The following is a 20,395-nucleotide window of genomic DNA, read 5'->3' on the forward strand; positions in this document are numbered from 1 at the left end:
TGATTAGCTTGGAAACATCACGTACAGATATTTGTATATCACATAGCATGTTTTCTGACACAGGAGGAAATATTGTAGGTTGGCAGCCTTGGTCGCAAAGATTAGAATTAGCTGCAAAGTTCTTGGCAAAGAGTTTGGCTTTGTCTGATGCTGACAAGATTATCTCTGGTCCATTGATGATGGTTGGGATAGAGCACACATTTCTGTTCAGGATTCTGTTTGCTATTTGCCAAAACTGGTAGGAACCAAGCTGCTGCTCAGCTACTTTGGATTTAAAGGACTGAGCATATAACTCTTGCGTTCTTTATGACTTTTTTACAGTGGTTGCTGGCAGTCCTGAAAGCAGCTTTAGTCTCAGTACATCTATTACGTTGGAAATAATAGAAAAAGTGATTTCTGTGCGCAATGGCAGCAGCACATTCTGGAGAGAACCACGGCTGGCTGTTAGGTTTTTGCTGGAATTGTTTTGAGGGTATTAAACAGTCTATACCTACAATTAACCATTCTGTCAGGTCTGATACTATAGAGGACACATCCTTTTTAAACCTGAAACGCAGAGGTAGATCTGATATAAATGTACGGAATCTATCCCAGTCAGCCATAGAGTATCAATATACTGTACGATGGCAAGGTACATCTGAGGATTTATTACATTTCATTTTTATCTTAACTGATACAATTGAGTGGTCGGAAGATCCAAGTGGAGACAGAATGGAAGCTGAACGCAGTTCAGGGCAAGTTGTGCGAAAAAGGTCTAGGAGACTTGCATACTGGCCGTCAGTATCGGGCACATGGGTGGGTTCATGAACAATCTGAGTGAGGTCATAAGCAATGGAGAAATCATGACAGAACCTCCCCTCATCATCGGTCTTGTTTGAGTGAGTTAACTATTCCACATTGTGAACATTAAAGTCTCCACAGACATGAATATTAGCTGAAGGATAAGCAGATAGGATGTTGTCAATTTTCTCAGATATGCTTTTAAAGATAGTAACTCCGCTGTTGTGGAGGGGGGGGCGATGGAGAGCAAATATAAATGTAGCTTGAGCGAATGCAACCTGGAAGTACATATAGGTTAAGTTAGGATCTTCTCTGGAGATGTCCCTACCACATGAAAACCCATCTTTTACATAGGCACATATTCCATGGCCATAGCGATCATGGGGGTCAGATTTGGAAGTTAAATTAGAGTATCCTTTAATTACAAACTCATCTAGAGAAATGGTCTGTCCAATGCCAGTTTCACTTAGAAAGAATATATCTAGTTTAGTCTCCTGTAATTGGGTTTCAACCTCTGGAAGGTTAGAACATAGACCCCTGATGATTGAGAAGGAGACATGGTAGTGGGAGTCTATATTAGAAGTTTGAGATCCGGGTTTAATCGTGTATTTTTTATTGAAACTTTTCATGGAGTTTTGGGAATTGTGGATTAGGTTGACTGACTTGCTTGAAGCAGGGCAGAGAGGGAAAGTAAGAGAGAAATAGAAATGAAGAAATATTTCTTTTTTTTTTTTTTTTTGTAGCACATGAAAAGGTAAAACCATAACTATTACCCACTAATATTGCATCGAGAGGCCCCACCAGAAGCTACTGCATGGTCCAGAATCCATTCACCAAATGGCAATACAGCAGCCCCAGTACTTTGCACCTGCTGATAGGACAGCCTCCTTAGTGGTTAATCCAAGGTTCAGGTCCCTGACTATCAGGCGGATAACGTCAGCCCAGATAAAATGTTTATCTCCAGCACCCTTACTAGTGACATGGCAACAAGGACGGACATAGAAACAGAAAATTTCAGACATCTGGCGGCTGTTCACGCAAAATATTGCCAACCTAGAATACAGCTTTTTCTTCTCCCTTTCTCAGAAAAATCACTCATTAAAATACAAGGATGGAGTGACAAATAAAGAGAAGTGAGAGTAACGGGAGCTGCCGATAACGCATCTATAATGCATTGTCTACTCTCCATTAAAAAAAAAAAAAAATTAAGTATTGTACTTAATAAAAGTTCATTTGGTGTGTTTAGGAAAAAGTATGGTGAAAGATTCCTCTCTCACTAACTGAAAATGAATACAATTGCCAAATCTGTTATGCTATCAACTTGGAAAATATAAACATTTATGGACAAGAAAAATCTATTATAAAAAAAAATAAAACTACATATTCCAAATGAACTTGCCAGATAGAATCGGCACATTTTTCAACGAGAAAGCCATTTACACAATTAATAAAATAATGAAATAAAAATAAAGATTAAAAACTGAAATAAATATAATATTAGCACTTGCATCTTGAAAAGAAATATTACAAAATTCATAACATAACTGCTATAATAAGACGTCCTTCACGGCTGCAAATATGAATTGATTTTGCTTGAAATAAAATTCAGCGTTTTCATTTTTGAAAAGAAAACAGTCATCATGCTCTCCTTTAACAATTACAAGACGCCTCTCCAACCGCCTATATCCATGACAAATAGCACCCTACCTGAGAATTTTACCTTCAAACTCCTCGTCCTAACATTTGCAGTCAATATGAACTGGAACAAATATGATAGAGGACATTGAGAAAGCTGCTGCAAAGAAAGTGGGTTCCCTGTGTCGAGCTAGAAGACTACTCACGCCTGAGAGTATCCTGTACCTTTACAAGGCCACCATTCTCCCAAGCATGGAGTATTGTTGCCACACCTGGGTTAGTGCATTTACCACTTGTCTCTCCCTCTTAAATAAAGCTCAAAAAAGAGTTGTCAATCTAGTCGGTCCCACTTTATCAACTAAGCCACAGACCCTGTCTCATCGCTGCAAGGTGGCATCAATGTGCCTGTTTTACAAATATTTCAATGGAATGTGTTCTGATGAACTCGTTTCATTTGTATCCCTTCGACGTACATATTCCCGACAAACCCGCTTGGCAATAAGATCTCATCTCTTCACTGTTGTTGTCCCTAAGAGCCAGAAAGCTTTCTATTCTAATAGTTTCTTCCATTGAAGAGTTAGCCTTTGGAATTCCCTTCCTGCTGCTTGCTCCCTGGATGTACTCATATGCAGAAGTTTAAATGTAACATAAACAAATATCTTGTTAATCTTTCCTAGACATGGGCCCAAATAGTAGCCCCTTACGTCCAAGTAGCGATATGCTTTGTAAGGTGTGAACATGAGTAAAAAAAAAAAAAAAAATCCGCAATCATTATTTGATAAATACTGAAAATTTCATTAAAAGTTAATTTCCTGATTTTTGGTGGGTTTTTAAGTAAAGGAAGGGGCCAAAATGTTTATTCATTTTGAGCATCAGTATTCATTTTGCACATACCTATTATTTCATCAATTATTTTCGATTTGGGGGGGGGTGCAATTTAAAAGAAAAAAGATTAAAATGAAACGAAATTTAAATTTTTGTTACATTTTGAAATCCGCTGTATAACACAGCATTTTTCACAAGTTTTATAATAAAAAAAGGTTAAATAGTAGATTCTTCAGAATAGAATGATTTTTTTTTCTTTAATTCTGCAAAAACTGTTTTTAAAAATCTATATTTCATTTAAGACATTAAAATATATTTTCGATCAATAAATTAATTTTTTCATTTTAAAAATGTGAGAACACTTTGATATTAAATCCTAATTGTAAAATTTATGAATTTTGCACACAGGAAATGTAAAAATAATACTTATTTTTTAAAATTTATTTTATTCTAATTGGGTGTGATCCATTTTAATGTTCCCTCCAGTCATGTAAGAATTACAACCCCTTTTTTTCTGCCTTCTTCACTTAAAGTAAGCATTTGCCATAGCAATTTTCATTTTAAGCAGAAAACCTGTTCTAAATGACAGTTTAAAGGCGTCAAAATCACTTTGGAATTTTGCACAGCCATGGAGTAAAAGTAAGCAAATGACTTTTTCTTTTTTCCTTTTTTTTTCTTTTTTTCTTTTTTTTTCTTTTTTTCTTTTTCTTTTTTTCCTATTTTTTTCTTTCTTTTTTTCTTTTTTCTTTTTTTTTCTTTTTTTTTCTTTTTTTTTCTTTTTTCTTCTTTTCTTTTTGTAAATGTAAAGATCTATGGTCTGAGCAGAATGCAGTAAGAGATTGGGTAAATTTTTACTTGGTTTCGACCTTAACATTTCCCGTTAAAATGACTGTTTTTATTTTATTAGTTTTCGGGTATGCTGAAAACGAATATCGCAGTTAAACTGCTTATTTGCAGAAAATTTAAATGCGATATTCGTTTTTTGCATACCCAAAAACCTGTAAAGTGGTCATTTCAAAAAATTTTAAGATGGAAACCAAGTAAAAATTTCTATATAGACGATAAAGATTGTTTTGTTCTTAATGCTAACAAATGAGAAACAATTTTGATTTAAAATCAATTTGTTAACCCTCTAGTCTGAAAACATGCTTGAAATGTGTAAATATTCTAGTTAAATCAAGATTTTAACCAAATGGAGTCTTACGGAACTGGATTTATTGTATGAGATATTTATGCAGAGAAAGTAACATGCTGAAAGAATGTTATTTAGAAACACATTTTTAACATTCATTCTCTAATTTTTGTTGCTGCTCCTGCTGTCAAGTTTTCTTTTTTTACGCAGCTACTGTTATTGATAACTTGGAAAGGGCTCTATGAATTTTGTGTCATGTTGGGTTAGGATGAAATCTTAGCAATTATAACAAAGCGGACCCACTTTATTCAAGGGCAAGTAACTCCTAGTCAAGAAACGGAACTCCTATCATGACATCCCTCTTTCACTAGAAGAATTGTTTGTGTAGAGTTCATTAATGAAAGTTACCATGTATAGCTTAACTATAGGTCATATTTTGAGGGAAGTCTTGTGACACAACCCAACATAGTAATTGTTCCGGTTAGTGTGTTATCATTGTGTTATGTTGGGCACTGCTAGGCAATGCTGGGTGATCTTAAAACTTATTGTTATCAAAGACTAGATGGTGAATGTGAAAAAATGCAACTGTGGAATTTTAACATAAACCAGGCAAGTTGGGAATTTTAGTTGATAAATAATAAATGAATATGTGATAGATATCAGGCGATGGTCATATAGTAATGTGTGTATTGATGACCTAAGTAGAAGGAAAATAGTTTTTTATATACACGTAGAGTATATATATTTCAGTTTAGTCAGTTTGGTGTTAGTTGAAATGAGACAGATCAGGAAGTCCGCTAGTGACCCAGGGGCTGTGAATCCTGTACACCAGCAAAGCTGTCCACTGTAAGATATAGTCAGAATGTAAGCAACAACTTACAACAACTGGAAGAAAAGTTGCTGAAAATAAATTTGAGACTTCTGGTTGTTTCCTTGGGATAAATCGTCATTTGCAGCTTTCAAGATCAGTCAAAACAAGACCCAAAGATGAACAAAGTATGATTTTTTTTTTTTTAAAGTTTTGTGGGTTACTTTGGATGGGGTGTCGATACTGGTGTGTGTGTGTTGGTTGTTTCTGCAGGATGCATGTTTGGGTTGTTAGTATGTGGAGGTGCAGTGTAATGTGGAGATATTTTATGGAGAAATGTCTGTATTTTATCAGCATTGGTGACATCTTCCTTGAAATATCTGTAGTTTCTGGGTAGAACCTGTCCTGTTGTAGTTTCGACAATGTAGGATTGTGGTTCAGTGCAGGCTTGTTTGACAACTGCTGGAGCCCTTTTCTTGTGTCTTGGTCTTGTAACAGCTGTCTTGTATTCAGGTCCATGAGGTCCTTTACATGTTCATGTTGCCTTCTCTGCAACAACTGTCTGTGGAGTAGGCAATCTTGAATTTGCTATTTCCGAATATTGTTGTTGAGTCATTTGGTGAGGAGATTGCTAAGAAGCTTATGATTAAATAGTGTTTTTCTCGGAAATGAGATTACATGATCCATCATAGACTCGTGCCTATATCTTGGTTGCCTATTATGGCCTTCTTCATAGCTGCTTTGACAGTCTGTATACACCATTCTACCATATCGTTCAGTTATGGAAATCTGGGAGAAGAGGTAATTAGTTCAAAAGCCTATTCTTTAGCAAATTCTCTGAAATGTAACCTATTGTTGCTGATAAGCCTTTATCGGACTCCATGCTCACTAAAGATTTGCTTGGTCAGATTGATAACTTCCTCACTGCAAAATTCCCTTAGTTTGTGGATGAAGGTGTATTTTGAGTAGTAATCTACAATGAGGGGTTAATTGTGCCTGTTCAAATTAAAAATATCCGTGACCATGACTTCCTATGGTACTGGGATCTCATGCGGCATGAGGGAGTTGGCAGTTTAAGATTTCACGTGTTCTTGACATATGCTTCATTGCTGTATTACTTTATCAATGTTACTACTTAATCCATTCCAGAAAACAAGTTTTTGCCAGAGCTTGCATTTATCGCTTCCTTGGTGGCCATAAGAAATTTTTCTAATATTTCAGGTTGCATTCATTCAGAGATCAATATCTTGTCATCTTGGAGTAAAATCTCATTCTCTATAGAAAACTCAACTTGATAAGACCAGTATGGTTGAATGTCTTTACGTAATTCTCTGAGATTCTGGCTATCCTTGAAGAATCTGTTTCCTCAGGGCACACAGTGTTGTCAGTATTTATTGCTTCATAGATTTGCATTAATTTCTCAACAGGGAATTGTACGAAATCCACTTTAATATCTAAATCAATGACTTCTTTGTTCTTTTTGTTGTTGAGTCTTGATAGTATATCTGCTAGGAGCATCTCCTTGCTTGGTCAATATTTGATGATCATATCATATTCCTGGAGTTTTAATAGCATTTGTTGAAGTTGTGAAGGTGCAGCTGTTATGTTCTTGAGACGAATTATTCTCAAAGGTTTGTGATTAATTTTAACTTCTAACAAACAGCCGAAAATTTATATGCAAAATCGTTCACATCTGAATACTACAGCTAAGAGCTACTGCTCGATATTGGCGTAGCATTGTTCTATTTGGATCAGAAATTTTGAAGGGGTTGTCCATCTTGCATTGGGCTGCTCCCAAGCCTCTAGATAATGCATTGACGTATTGTAGAATTTTTAGACGGGTTATAACAGAGTAGCATTTCCTTGCATATGAAGACATTTATTTCTTGCAACGACTTCTGATAACTATTGCTTCACTTATAGTCAGCCTCCTTCTATTTATTTATTTATTTAATGTTACCTCATAACAAGGCATATCACCACTTTGACGTAAAAGGCTACTTTTTGAGACCATGTCTTGGAAAGATTAGCAAGATGTCAGTTTATGTTACATTTAAATTTCTGCATATCAGTACAACCAGGAAAGCAGGTAGCAGGAAGGGAATTCCAAAGTCCAGATTTTAAAGGGAAGAAACTATTAGAATAGAAAGCTTTTTGGCATCTAGGGACCTCAACAGTGAAAGGGTGAGATCTTATTGCTGAACGGGTTTGTCGGGAATATGTACGGGGTACAAGTGCAACGAGTTCATCAGAACACATTCCATTAAAACATGCACAGAGATGCAACATTGTGACGATGGGACAAGAGCTGGAGCTTAGTTGATAAAGTGGGACCGATTAGATTGACAACTCTTTTTTGAACTCTATCCAAGATGGAGAGGCTAGTGGTAGATGCACCAGCCCAGATGTGGCAACAACACTGCATGCATGAGTGAATGGTGGCCTTGTAGAGGTACGGGATACTCTCAGGTGTGAGTAGTCTTCTAGCTCGATAGAGGGAACCCACCATCTTTGCAGCAGTCTTTGCAATGTCCTCTATTTATTTGTTCCAGTTCATATTGCCTACAAAGTAAAATATGATAAAATAGTCCCAAAATAGGAGTTTGAAGGTAGAATTCTCAGGTACGGTGTTTTTTTTTCATCGATATATGCGGTTCGAGAGGTGTCTTGTAATTGTTAAAGGAGAGCAGCTTAGTTTTACTAGCATTAAATATTACCATCCATCTGCGCCCCCATTCAACTATGGTCTGGAGGTCATTTTCTAATGATTTTGCCATTGTCTTAGATTTATGTACATCTTTTCTTCCCTAATGCATGTTATAGAGCATTGTATCATCAGCAAATATACCCATCTCGGACACAATATTATCAGGGAGGTCGTTTTTGAATATCAGGAATAATAATGGTTCAAGGATCGACCCCTGAGACACTCCTGCATTAATGTTATGCTGCTTGGATGTACGTCCATCAATGACAACCTGGTGCTTTTATTGTCTAAGATGAATCTAATTATATTTAGTCTACGTCCAGTTATAATGTACGATTTAATTTTCATTAGCAGCCCTTTGTGCCAGACTTTGCCAAAGGATTCAGACATGAGAAGGGGTGATTTTTACATCATCTAATGTGGCTTTAGTTCTCATAGGGAAATTTGGGAGGGAGTTGTTTGTTGGCTCTAAGGTGGAGTTAGAGGCAATTGCCAGGACATCAGTTCCACCTTCTTAGTTACCATGCATGCAACCTTCTGGTTGTTGCTCAGTAAAGGAATTACTGATTGTCCTTTATTCACTACACTAGTATAGATTTTTCTGAAAACACGAGTCTCTATCTTTGGCGATTCTATGCATTCCCTGATTATTTCAGCATGCTTTCTTTTGACTGTCACTATTTCTCTCTTACAATGATTTCTAGCATCTACGATTTTTGCCTATTTGTATTTGACTTATGACGTACAAACTGGCGGAATGCATGCTGTCTTTGTGCCATAGCAGCTGCACAATCTGTAGTGAACCATGAGGGTGAGTGGGGGCTTGCTATAATACTTCCGTGTGGGAACATGTGCTTCAATTCCCGCTTTGCACCATTCAGTTGTCTTATTGGCACTCTGTTCAGCAGGAAGAGAGAAGATATCGGTCCATGGGGCATCTCAGATGTATTCTCTAATGGTTTCTCAGTAAGCCCTGTTAGTACCTTGTGGTTTTGAGCAATAATCCTCACCTTGAGGTTGGGATTTAAATATGATGTCAACTGATACCACAAGGTGGTCTGCGGTTTCAAGTGGACTGTGGGCATTAGTCACACAATCCTCGGGTACTGTGGTGAGGAATAGGTCCAGAAGTGAAACCTGCTGAGGTTCACGATTCAGTAGGCCAGTTGGAAACATTACTGTCTATGTGAGGGAATGGGCTATAGAGAAGCTATTAGTGGAGCGTCCAGCTGTATCTGTGTAACCTGAGAAACCAAACCAATTTTTATGGTGGACATTACAGTCACCAAACGCATGTACTTGGGGTTACTATCTAAGGAGAGTGCTGCATCTATACTATCAAAGACATGATCGATTAGGGTACAATCCTGACTTGAGGAAAAACAACAGAAAATATAAGTAACTAATGCAGTGATGAAATGTTAGTCGAAAGCACATAAAAGCCCGGTCATTTGATTCAAGATTTTTCTCTCTAATTTAAGGGAGGGTACTACGAATATAGACTCTAAGTGCGTGCATACATCTATCCGAGTCCTTACAGCAAAGAGGGAGGTATCCTGTAATGTTAAAGAAGTTGGAGGGGATTGAAGAGTGTAAGTTTATTTCACTTAATGCTAAGATATTAGTGACCTGCAATATGATTTCCATTCTGCTAGATCTACAGCAGATGTGGTAATGGTTATATCTCATAGGATTAGCGAATCTCTCAATGGAGGCTTCCTTTCTAGGGCAATTGCTCTTGACATATCAAAGACCTTTGATGGGGTATGGCATAAAGACCTACTAACAAGATCTTCAGTTACAGTATAGCTGGAAATGTTTTTTCAATTATTAAATCATTTCTCTCTGATAGGTTCATAAGAGTAGTGGTGGCTGAGTAAAATCAGAAGCTCTTAGTATTAATGCTGGAGTCCCTCAGGAGCCCATCTTGGGTCCAACTCTCTTACTGATTTGCATCCATGATCTTCCAAATCACATCCTAAGATCATTTGAAGACATTTATGCTGATGACATTACCATCTATGTCAACACATCATAGGCCGTAAATGACCAAGTTCTCTCTGATTCTCTCTCATCTGATCTGGAGCATGTGGTGCAATGGGGAAAGAAGTGGCTGGTTTATTTTAATGCATCTAAAATTAAGCTTCTGTCTTTATATAATCAACACTCTGATCTATCTGGCATCAATTGAAATGAATGGCTCTCGTCTTGGGGAGGCTCCATGTTTTGACAAGCTTCTGGGCTGGAAAAATGGTGGGACCCTTCTAGCGCTCCAGTAGATATCTCACTGCTGATGCAATTCTCTATTAAAGTAAGAGTCAGGTACATCCACAGATGGAGTACTGTTGCCACATCTGGGCAGGAGCTCTGGAAAACTCTTATCATACTTTGACAAAGTTCAAAATAGACTTCGTAATCTGGTGGGGGTGCCCTTTTCTCTTCCCTGCAACCTCTTCCCACAGAAGAGACGTTACAAGCCTGTCTTTACTCTATCACTATTTTCATGGCAGGTGCCTGTCTGAGCTCCAATCTATGGTCCCCCCTCCCCAAACTTTCATGAAAAACACTTGTCTCGCTGAAACCACTATCAATAATTTCTCCCACTCTTTTTCTGTGCCTAGTCCTAAACATAGATTCCATGAAAAAAGCTTCTTTCTTAGAACTGCATGCCTGTGGAACTCTCTTCCAGTTCCCTGCTTTCCAGCTGATTACAATTTGATCATATTCAAGTCCAACATAAACAAATTCTTAAGTAATCCAATTTACCAAATTTCCACTACTAACAATTACTAGGATATTGTGCCATTGACTTCTGTACACTCATTAACCATTATCCTCGAGTGACCTTTGGGCCTTGATAAGTGGTGACTCCTTTGTAAAAAAAAAAAAAAAATAGGAAGAAGCGATAAAGGGCTATAGTGCCATGGGTTGCTTCTTATTGATTTATGCCCATTATTTTTTTGGGTGAGTGAAATAAGATTGTGATTCCGGATTGATCCCAAACTAATCTAATTGCCAAATTCCATTTGATTCAGTAACTGAATAACTTTCAGATTACAATCCGATTGTTATCCAATGTAATCTACAATGATCCCACTCAAAGACAGAACTTTCATTGATCTTGTGTGACCTCACAACCAAAACGAAAACAGCTGTCCAGACAGGATTTGCAGTGATCTGACAGACCTAAATATCTTGAAGTGGAAGCATTACAGTACAAAATATGAGGAATCTCCAAAAATAAAAGCAAAACTATACAAAAACTACTAAATTGTGCGAACCACTGCTTTTTTTTTTTTTTTTTTTTTTTTTTTTTTTATTCAATTTTCACCCCAAACAAGGCACAGTGCCACTTTGAAGCAGGGGGCTACTATTAGGGAATTAATTAGCGGGGTCATTATGAAGGGAGAAGAGTAGAAAGATGTTTGTTAACATTACACTTGAACTTCTGCATATCATTGCAGTTGGGAAAGCAGAATCCCGGAAGGGAGTTCCAAAGACCCGCAGTTCTGGGGAAGAAACTATTGGAGTAAAAGGCTTTCTTGCACCTAGGGATCTCCACTGTAAAGGGATGAGACTTAGTAGCTTGTCGGGTTTGTCGGGGGTAGTTACGTCGGGGAGGTACAAGTGTTTGCAGTTCGTCAGAGCATTCACCATTAAAGTATTTGTAGAACAGGCAGAGGGATGCAACATCTCGTCGATGGGACAGAGGTTGAAGCCCAGATGACAGTTCAGGACCTATCAGGTTTGCGACTCTTTTTTGAACCCTGTCCAGGAGCGAGAGACAAGCAGCAGATGCACCAGCCCAGATGTGACAACAGTACTCCATACATGGGCGAATGGTTGCCTTATAGAGGTATAGGATACTGGCAGGCGTAAGTAGTTTTCTAGCACGGTAGAGGGAGCCAACCTTCCTTGCAGCAGCCTTGGCAATGCTCTCAATGTATCTATTCCAGTTCATATTCCCTGTAAACGTTAGGCCGAGGAGTTTAAAAGAAGTACTTTCAGGCAATGTGTTCTTGGCCATTGCTATTGGTGGTAGAGAAGGTTTCTTGTAGTTATTGAAGGAAACAAGCTTAGTCTTAGCAGCATTGAATGAGACCAACCATTTTTGTCCCCATTCCACTACGGATTGGAGGTCATCCTCTAGTGTTTCTGCCATTTTCTTGGATATGTGTTCATTTGTTTTCCCCTCATATCTGTTATAGAGAGTGGTGTCATCGGCAAATATACCCATCTCCGAAACAATATTATCAGGGAGGTCGTTTATGAATATCAGGAACAATAGAGGTCCAAGGATAGACCCCTGAGGCACTCCCGCATTTATGTCATATTGTTTGGATGTACGTCCGTCGAGGACAACTTTGATTTTTCTATTACTTAAGAAGGATTTAATTACGTTATGAATTCTTCCAGTGATTCCATATGATCTAATTTTCCTTAGAAGACCATCGTGCCATACCCTGTCAAAAGCCTTAGATATATCAAGGGCCACCGCTCTACCCTCCCCTGTTTTATCCAATGAACGGTATATACGTTCAGAAACTACAGTTAAGATATCTGCTGTTGAACGGGCTTGCCTGAATCCATATTGTTTGTCAGTCAAGAGTTTGGCAGCTGTTAGGTGCTGGACTAGGGCTTTATTAACTAAGGACTCAAATATTTTGGCGAAAAGCGGGAGGAGGCTAATGGGGCGATAATTTAGTGGGTCAGTTCTTTCACCAGAATTCTTGAAGACTGGTACCACATAGGAAGCAATTAAGTTAGTGCTTATTCACCAAACCTGTTTTCCTGCTCTTATTTACTTATACTGCTCCCCTCTTTTTGGAAATCATAATTTATCATTGTAAGTGTAATGTTTAAATATAAAGCCTATACTGGCCACATGTATATTGTTACTGATGTATGTTACTAAAATAACTGGCACAAATGTTATTTCTAAATGTCTGCTTTAAAGAGATAATGCTTTACCTCCAAGACGCCTTCCTGTCTGTTTTACATAATAAACATACTCTTAAATCCTCCCTAAATCCCTGTATATCTATATTGTATATTAATGCTGTATTCTTGTAAGTTCTATCATCTCTCCTGTTTTAATTTGACAAAAAATGAATTGCTCTTCTCCCCAAGCTGATATAAAATCACATAATTTGCATGTACCTTGGGAGGAGGGTTTAGCTTCCGGTCCTAAACTAGGCTGACCTTTTCAAAATCGATAAATACTAAACATCTATAGATTTCTATTGCTAAGAGATGCATTAGCTTAACCTATATTTATACTCTATAGAATATCTATAAAATAGATAACGAATAGCCACAGTTTGTGCCCAGATTATAAGTGATCTGTATTAACTAGCAACTATATCTTTCTTTCATTAGATGGGATAAAGTACTGGTGATTATCTTTACTTGAAAACTAACACCTAAAGCACATTTCGAAACGCACACTAACCCTTATACTATAATTTTCCAATTAGTCACTAATCCACAAACCACATTTAATCTTTTCTTAACCCTAGTAGATATTCACCTTTAATCTACACCCTACACTCATACATACCTCCTTTAAAAGCGTAAGCAGTCTTAATCCTATTCTGAGGAGTGTAACTTCAAAGCAGATACTAATTCTTTGATATTAACTCTATCAATCCTCACTATCCATGCAACCAGGTGCAGGGAACACCCTCTCAGTGCTGATGGACCAGTAGATCTGGTTAGACCATCAATCTAGGATAAGGAAAACTCCAATTTGTAAACCTGTGGTACTGACCTCATACGTCTTGGCACCAAACAGGGGAGGGAGGCCTCCTCATTCTTGGACGACAACCTCACTAGAGTGGGTGACTTGATCACTGGTTTGCAAACCTAAACTATTTAAGGAGTAGTAAGGCTCTAACCTATCTATACTCCGTATTCCTTCTTTGCCTATTAGCCAGGAGCAGAGGTGCGGCCACAAGGACTCATTAGAGACGCCCAGTGCTTAGCCTTGTTTCCTGACTAGGGCAATGAATGCCGTTCCCTACATTTGCCTTATTCCCTTTTCCTATAACTGGGCATCTTGGGGGTGCTTATTTACCATATATGCTAACATGATGGGACTGGGCCACTCCTGTCGGACAGGTTTGAGGGTACCGGTTAGACAGTTGCTGGTTGTTGTTTCCAACTGATAGTACAGAAGCCCTTTGATAGCACTTAGAGCGGCTGTTCTATCATCAGTTGTGTAATATCGGGATATTTGTAGTGCCATGTCACGCATGGAAACACACCCTGTACTCCTCTCTGGTGGGCATTCCCGAGACCACATTCCTGTGGATGAGGTCTACTCATGTTGCATGATCGTTCCTATGCACATGCGTTTTGCCTAGCACCTCAATCTAGATCTGAAACTACAAAATAGAATGAAATGATAGCTCAATCCAAAAAAATGTTCAAACCAGACACACACTCTCGCCTCCTCTCTTGAGGCTTGCATTTACACATATTCGAGGACTTAGAACTAACTTAAAGGATGTAGAATCATTTCTCCTAGCAAACTCCCCAGATATTTTAGTACTAAGTGAAACTAACTTGCATTCCTTCATCCCCTTTAACATCTTTAACATGTCTAGTTATCTTCTACTTTGTCATAAGGACTTTAACAGGAACGGACTTGGAGTCTATATTTGTAACGCCCTCCCCATGTCTAGGGAATCTAAACTAGAATCAGGTGACCAGGCCTTCATGTGCTTTAAACTAAATTTACAACATAGCGTTAGCTACTTGTATTTTCTTTATTGCTCTCCATTCAGCCAGGACTGTACTATAATCAATCCTGTCTCTTACAGCATAGTTGTAGCACTCTCCCTTGACACTAGCGCCCAAATACATGTATTTAGTGACTCTAACGCTTGCCACAGAAATAGAGTTGGCTTCTCTAACTTCACTGACATAGCTAGTAGCATCATCCATAACTTTGCTATATCCCATTCCTTGACACAGACAGTAACATTCCCAACCCGTCTCCCAGATAGCCAGGACTAGCAAGCCTCACTTGTGGATCTATTTCTGACAAGAGATCCTGAGGATCGTGTAATAAATGCTGATTGCCCACTTAGGAATGCTGATCATGCAGTGATAATGATAGAATCACTCTAAACTCTCGACCCAAAGTTGAAGAGCCATTGCTCAAAACGACAACATACTAAAATAAGGCTGACTGGGATGCCATTAGCGATTGCATCAGAGACGCCCCATGGGGAAATATCTTTTCTCTTCCTGCAGAATCGTGCATAAATGAGACTACTGAATGGTACGAAGCAGCAATTGAAGCATATGTTCCTACACGGAAGTTTTATAGCAAACCCCACCCTCCCCAATGGTTTACTTCTACTTGCACAGCTACCATTGCTCAGAGGCAACATGCATACCGTAGATTTATCCAGCAAAAGTTCTGTACAGACAGACAAGGTATATAGAAGCTAGAAGTAATTGTTAGAAAGAAGTAGCAACAGCTAAGAGTGAATATACTGAAACCACTAGGAAATGCATTGAAGCGCAGAAATTAGGAACTCATGATTTCTGGAAAATCTACAATAATGTAGTAAATAATGGGCAATCAACAAGTACCCCATTATCCAACAATCATGAGGTTGTTTGTACAGCAACTGAGAAAGCTAACATGTTTGCCCGTTATTTTCTTTCAAACTCTACCTTGGCACAAGCAAACCATTCCCTCCCTGATTTTCCTCTGTGGACAAAAACCACTCTAAATGATCTGAAAATCACCCCTTCATGATATCATAAGAAACCTAGACACCTCAAAAGCATGTGGACCTGATCTCATCCCGGCTGTGCTATTAAAAAAATCCTCTGCTTAGGTTACTCCAGTTTTCTCTAAACTCTTTAACAAATGTCTTACCAAATCTTGCTTTTCTGACAGCTGGAGTATTGCTTCTGTGGTACCAGTTTACAAAATCTCTGGCGAACGAACTGACCCATTAAATTATTGTCCAATTAATCTCCTCCCGCTTTTCGCCAAAATATTTGAGTCTTTAAGCTCTAGTCCACCACCTTACAGCTGCTAAACTTCTGTTTGACCATCAATATGGATTTAGGCAAGCCCGTTCTACTGCAGATATTCTAACTGTAATCTCTGAACTTATATACCAAGCACTGAATAAGGCAGGGGAGGGGAGGGCAGTAGCCCTATATATATATCTAAGGTTTTTGACAGAGTATGGCATGATGGTCTTCTCATGAAAATAAAATCTATGGTATTACTGGATGAATGAGTAACATAATTAAATCCTTAAATGAGAGAAGAATCCAGGTTGTCCTCGATGGGCGTACATCTAAACAATATGATATAAATGCAGGTGTACCTCAGGGATCGATCCTTACCGGATAAAATTGTTTCTGAAATGGGTATATTTGCTGATGACATCATGCTCTATAGCAGGAACGTGGGGAAAACTAATGAGCACACATCTAAGGCAATGGCGGAAACCCTAGAGGAAGACCTTCACTCTGTAGTGGAATGGGGTCAGAGATGGATGGTAATGTTAAAAACTACCAAGACAAAGCTCGTTTCCTTTAATAATTACATGAAATCTTACCAACCACCAATAGCTATGGCTAAAGATACATTACCTGAAAGTACTTCGTTCAAACTCATTGGCTTAATGTTCATAGGGAACATGAGCTGAAATACATTGAGATCATTGCCAAGGCTGCTGTGAAGATGGGCTCTCTCTACCATGCTAGAAAGTTACTTAAGCCTGAAAGTATCCTGTACCTCTACAAAGCCACCATTCGCCAATGTATCAAGTACTGCTGTCACATTTCAGCTAGTGCATCTGCTACTAGTCTCTCGCTCCTGGACAATGTTCTAAAGAGAGTCACCAACCTGATAGGTCCTGAACTGTTATCTAAGCTTTAGCCCCTGTCCCATCAACGAAATGTTGCATCCCTCTGCTTGTTTTACAAGTATTTTAATGATGGATGCTCTGACGAACTACAAGCTCTTGTACCTCCTCGATGAAAATACCCCCGATAAACCAGACAAGCAGCGAAGTGTCACTGTAAAGATCCCGAGGTATAAGAAAGCCGTCTACTCTAATAGCTTCTTCCCCAGAACTGCTAGACTTTGGAATTCTTTTCTGGTTTCCTGCTTCCCCAACTGTACTGACATGCAGAAGTTTAAGTGTAATGTAAACAGACATCTTGCTGCTAAACTCCCTACATAGAACCCCTAGAACTTAGATCCCTGATAACAGCCCCCTACATCAAAGTGGTAATGTGCCTTGTTTGGTTAGAAAATGTAATTAAAAAAACAAATGGTAAAACCAAACAGGAAAATCCTGTAAAAAAAAAAATAAATTCATTGGACTTAAGGAGTCGGAGTCAGATAAAAAATTGTACTTTTAGAAATTCGACTCAGACTCTGACTCCGCAACCCTGGAAAAAATTCTAATCTATTCGGTATAGATTTGATTATACTTTTCAATTTATGAGAAACCAATAAACTCATTTTGCAAAAAAGTAAATGTGACAGGATCTGAAAGTCCCAAACTGCCAGGAAGATTTGTTGGGGATTTGAAGAAGGATTTTAAAAGTGTATTTTCTGAAGGTCTGGGTTGCTACACTAAAACGGAAGTGAAATTTGAACTGAAAGATGAAGCGAAACCGGTGTTTAAAACTAAAAGGAAGGTTCCGTATTTGGCATTAGAAACAATCGAGAAAGAATTAAATAGACTCAAAGAAATCAGAGTAATAAAAAAGTGGACTACTCTGAATGGGCATCACCCACAGTTTATGTGAAAAAGAAAAATAAAAAAATCAGGGTATGTGGAGATTTTTCGACGGGACTGAATGATTCCTTAAAGGATCATAACTATCCACTTCCTACCCCTGAGGAAATATTTTCTAAGTTAAATGGAGGAAACATTTTCCCAAAAATTGACTTGTCAGAAGCATATTTGCAGGTCAAAGTCCACGAAGATTGTTCTAAATACCTGACGATGAATACTCATAAAGAATTATTTTCCCTGAAACGATTGCCGTTTGGGTTGAAAGTAGCAGCAAATTTATTCCAACAAATTATGGATGCCATGCTAGCAGGCTTGGATTTTGCAATGGCTTATTTAGATGACATTTTGATCAGAAGCAAAAATGTTGAAGTATTATATAATAGTCTTATTATTATTGTTTTTGTTGTTATTATTCGTTGTTATTGTTCTTTGTCAAAAGTGAGTCTTATTAAAGTGCAGTCTTATTAAGAGAGAGAGAGATGTTGTTGATAGATTGTTTTGTGTTCTGTGTTCGTTTTATGATGAGATTCATATATATAAAATGTTCATACTTAGAAGTGTAATAGAAGCTCTTTGAGTGTTGAGGCATTGTATGTAAAGACATTTTAAAACCACATGATATAGAAGACATATAATGACAATTTCCACTTTACCTTTTTGGTAGAATTACAACACAAAGACGACGTTTATAAAAACACATGATGGGTTTATTTCCATGGACCGGCCGGTAGCTTTGCTTTCAGGAATTCAAAGTTTCACATTCTAAGTTTCAAAGGTGACTGTCTCGCTTCTAGATGTTCGAATCCCATGTCTGGACTCCAGAGACTGTCGTCTTTCGTCCTCGGACTCTCTCTCCAGTTTCTCTCTGCTTAACTCTAAAGTTTCTAACTATATCGAGAACTTCCCATTTTCCATGACGTCATACACATGTTAAAACATGTGTCTTCTTTCACGTGTTCTGGAAATGCGTGTCCAAAACTTTTTCCTTTGTTTACAAAAGGAATTTTAACCTATATTCCCAGTAACCTATATTTCCAATATGTTAAAAACATGTTTAAAATAAATGTTAAAAACATGTTTAAAATAAATAAAACCCTAAAAGAATTCCACATGGGACATCCTGGAATCTCCAGAATGAAGGCCCTAATGAGATGATTCACATACTGGCCAGTAATGGATCAGGATATTGAGAAAATGGTGAAATTATGTAGAGGTTGCCAACTAGCCACAAGATCTCTCCCCATACGTATGCAACCTTGGCCTAAAACAGATGTACCCTGGACACGCATCCATATCGATTACGCAGGACCTCTGAAGGGATATTATTACCTAGTAATCATAGATAGTATGTCAAAATGGCCAGAAATTTTTAAATACAAACACCCTACAGCAGCAAACACAGTAAAGGCGCTGGACGAGATATTTAGTCGGTTCGGAGTTCCAAAAACAATTGTTAGCGATAATAGCACTATGTTTACAGGTTAAGAATTCAAGCACTACTGTGAGGCACTGGCCATTGAACACATTACAACACCAACTTTTAACCCTCGATCTAATGGACAAGCAGAAAGATTTGTTGATACTTTTAAGCAAGCTTTAAGAAAGAATAATAACATCGACACAGAAGAAAAAAAAACATTAAAAAATTCTTAGCAATATATAAGATAACACCAAATACAAATGCTAAATTATCCGCAGCTGAAATTATGTTTGCCAGGAAGGTACTTTCGGTGTTCGACCTCTTAATTCTAAGAGAAAAAGTAAAAAAAAAGTATCAATGATAATGTAAGGTACAAGACTTACGATGACGGGGATAAAGTTTTCTTAAAAAATTATCGGGCAGGGAAGAGTTTTTGGGAGAATGGTTTACATTATAAAAGGGCAGACTTTTTTTCCACAAAAAATATATTAATCAACTGAGACCCTGATACATAGAAACCGTCAGAAACCAAGAGTTACCAATTGAACTGCTATATGATACTTTCCATATAAACCTCCAAACAAGGAAGTACCAGTAACTCAGAAATCCAGTCACTCTCCAAAAGTAAAAACTTGGCAAACACAAATGGTGAGTGTGGTCAGAAGCTAAGAAAAACAGAAGTCTTACCATGGGTGTGCAGCGAGTGAGTTCAGGCTGAGAAAAGGAAAAACAAAGATGGCGGCCAGCATTTTATTACGTGCGTTCTCACAAAATCTTGTGTGCGTGTGAAGCTGGAAACTACAAAATGAGCTTCATTTTTCGGTGCTGGTAAGATTCCAGATCTGGCAGGAGAGTAGATGCAACGGGAGTGAAGATTCTACTTTCTCGGATTTATTCCCTTTAGTATGTTTGAGATGAACCCCCCTCCTTCGGGAGGTACAGTGAGGGGAAGTGAAAGGAAAAGGACCGAATTTTTTGGACAAAGTCTAAAAAGGAAAAAATGGTAGAAGCCAAATTCTATGGAAGAATTTAGCTTGGGAGGAAGGTGATGTAATGGAATAAACTTACATCCCTTCATAGATGAAATGAACTATACCCTCTTACGTGACTGGGAGGGAAAAAAGACAGGAAGAGAATAAGACAAGATGTCGAGTAACTCTTCTGTCACCTGTATTCCCTTGTAAATAACCCCATTTGTCTTTCACCCATAACCCCGTTTTTCTTGCTGTATTCTTATTTAAAGTAAGGATATAACAGGCATCAAGTTTAAAGAAGAATTTAGCACCAAATAGTTTCTGTA

General features: G+C 38.0%; 1 protein-coding gene across 1 annotated transcript in view; it reads left to right on the plus strand.

The window, feature by feature from the left end:
• LOC145248805 (vacuolar protein-sorting-associated protein 36-like) overlaps positions 1 to 20,395 on the plus strand; it is a 109,108-nt gene that overhangs the window by 9,995 nt on the left and 78,718 nt on the right. The window lies entirely within an intron of this gene.

This window comes from Euprymna scolopes, chromosome 27, assembly GCF_053919585.1.
Source record: "Euprymna scolopes isolate OS-2025 chromosome 27, ASM5391958v1, whole genome shotgun sequence".
NCBI classification, from domain to species: domain Eukaryota; kingdom Metazoa; phylum Mollusca; class Cephalopoda; order Sepiida; family Sepiolidae; genus Euprymna; species Euprymna scolopes.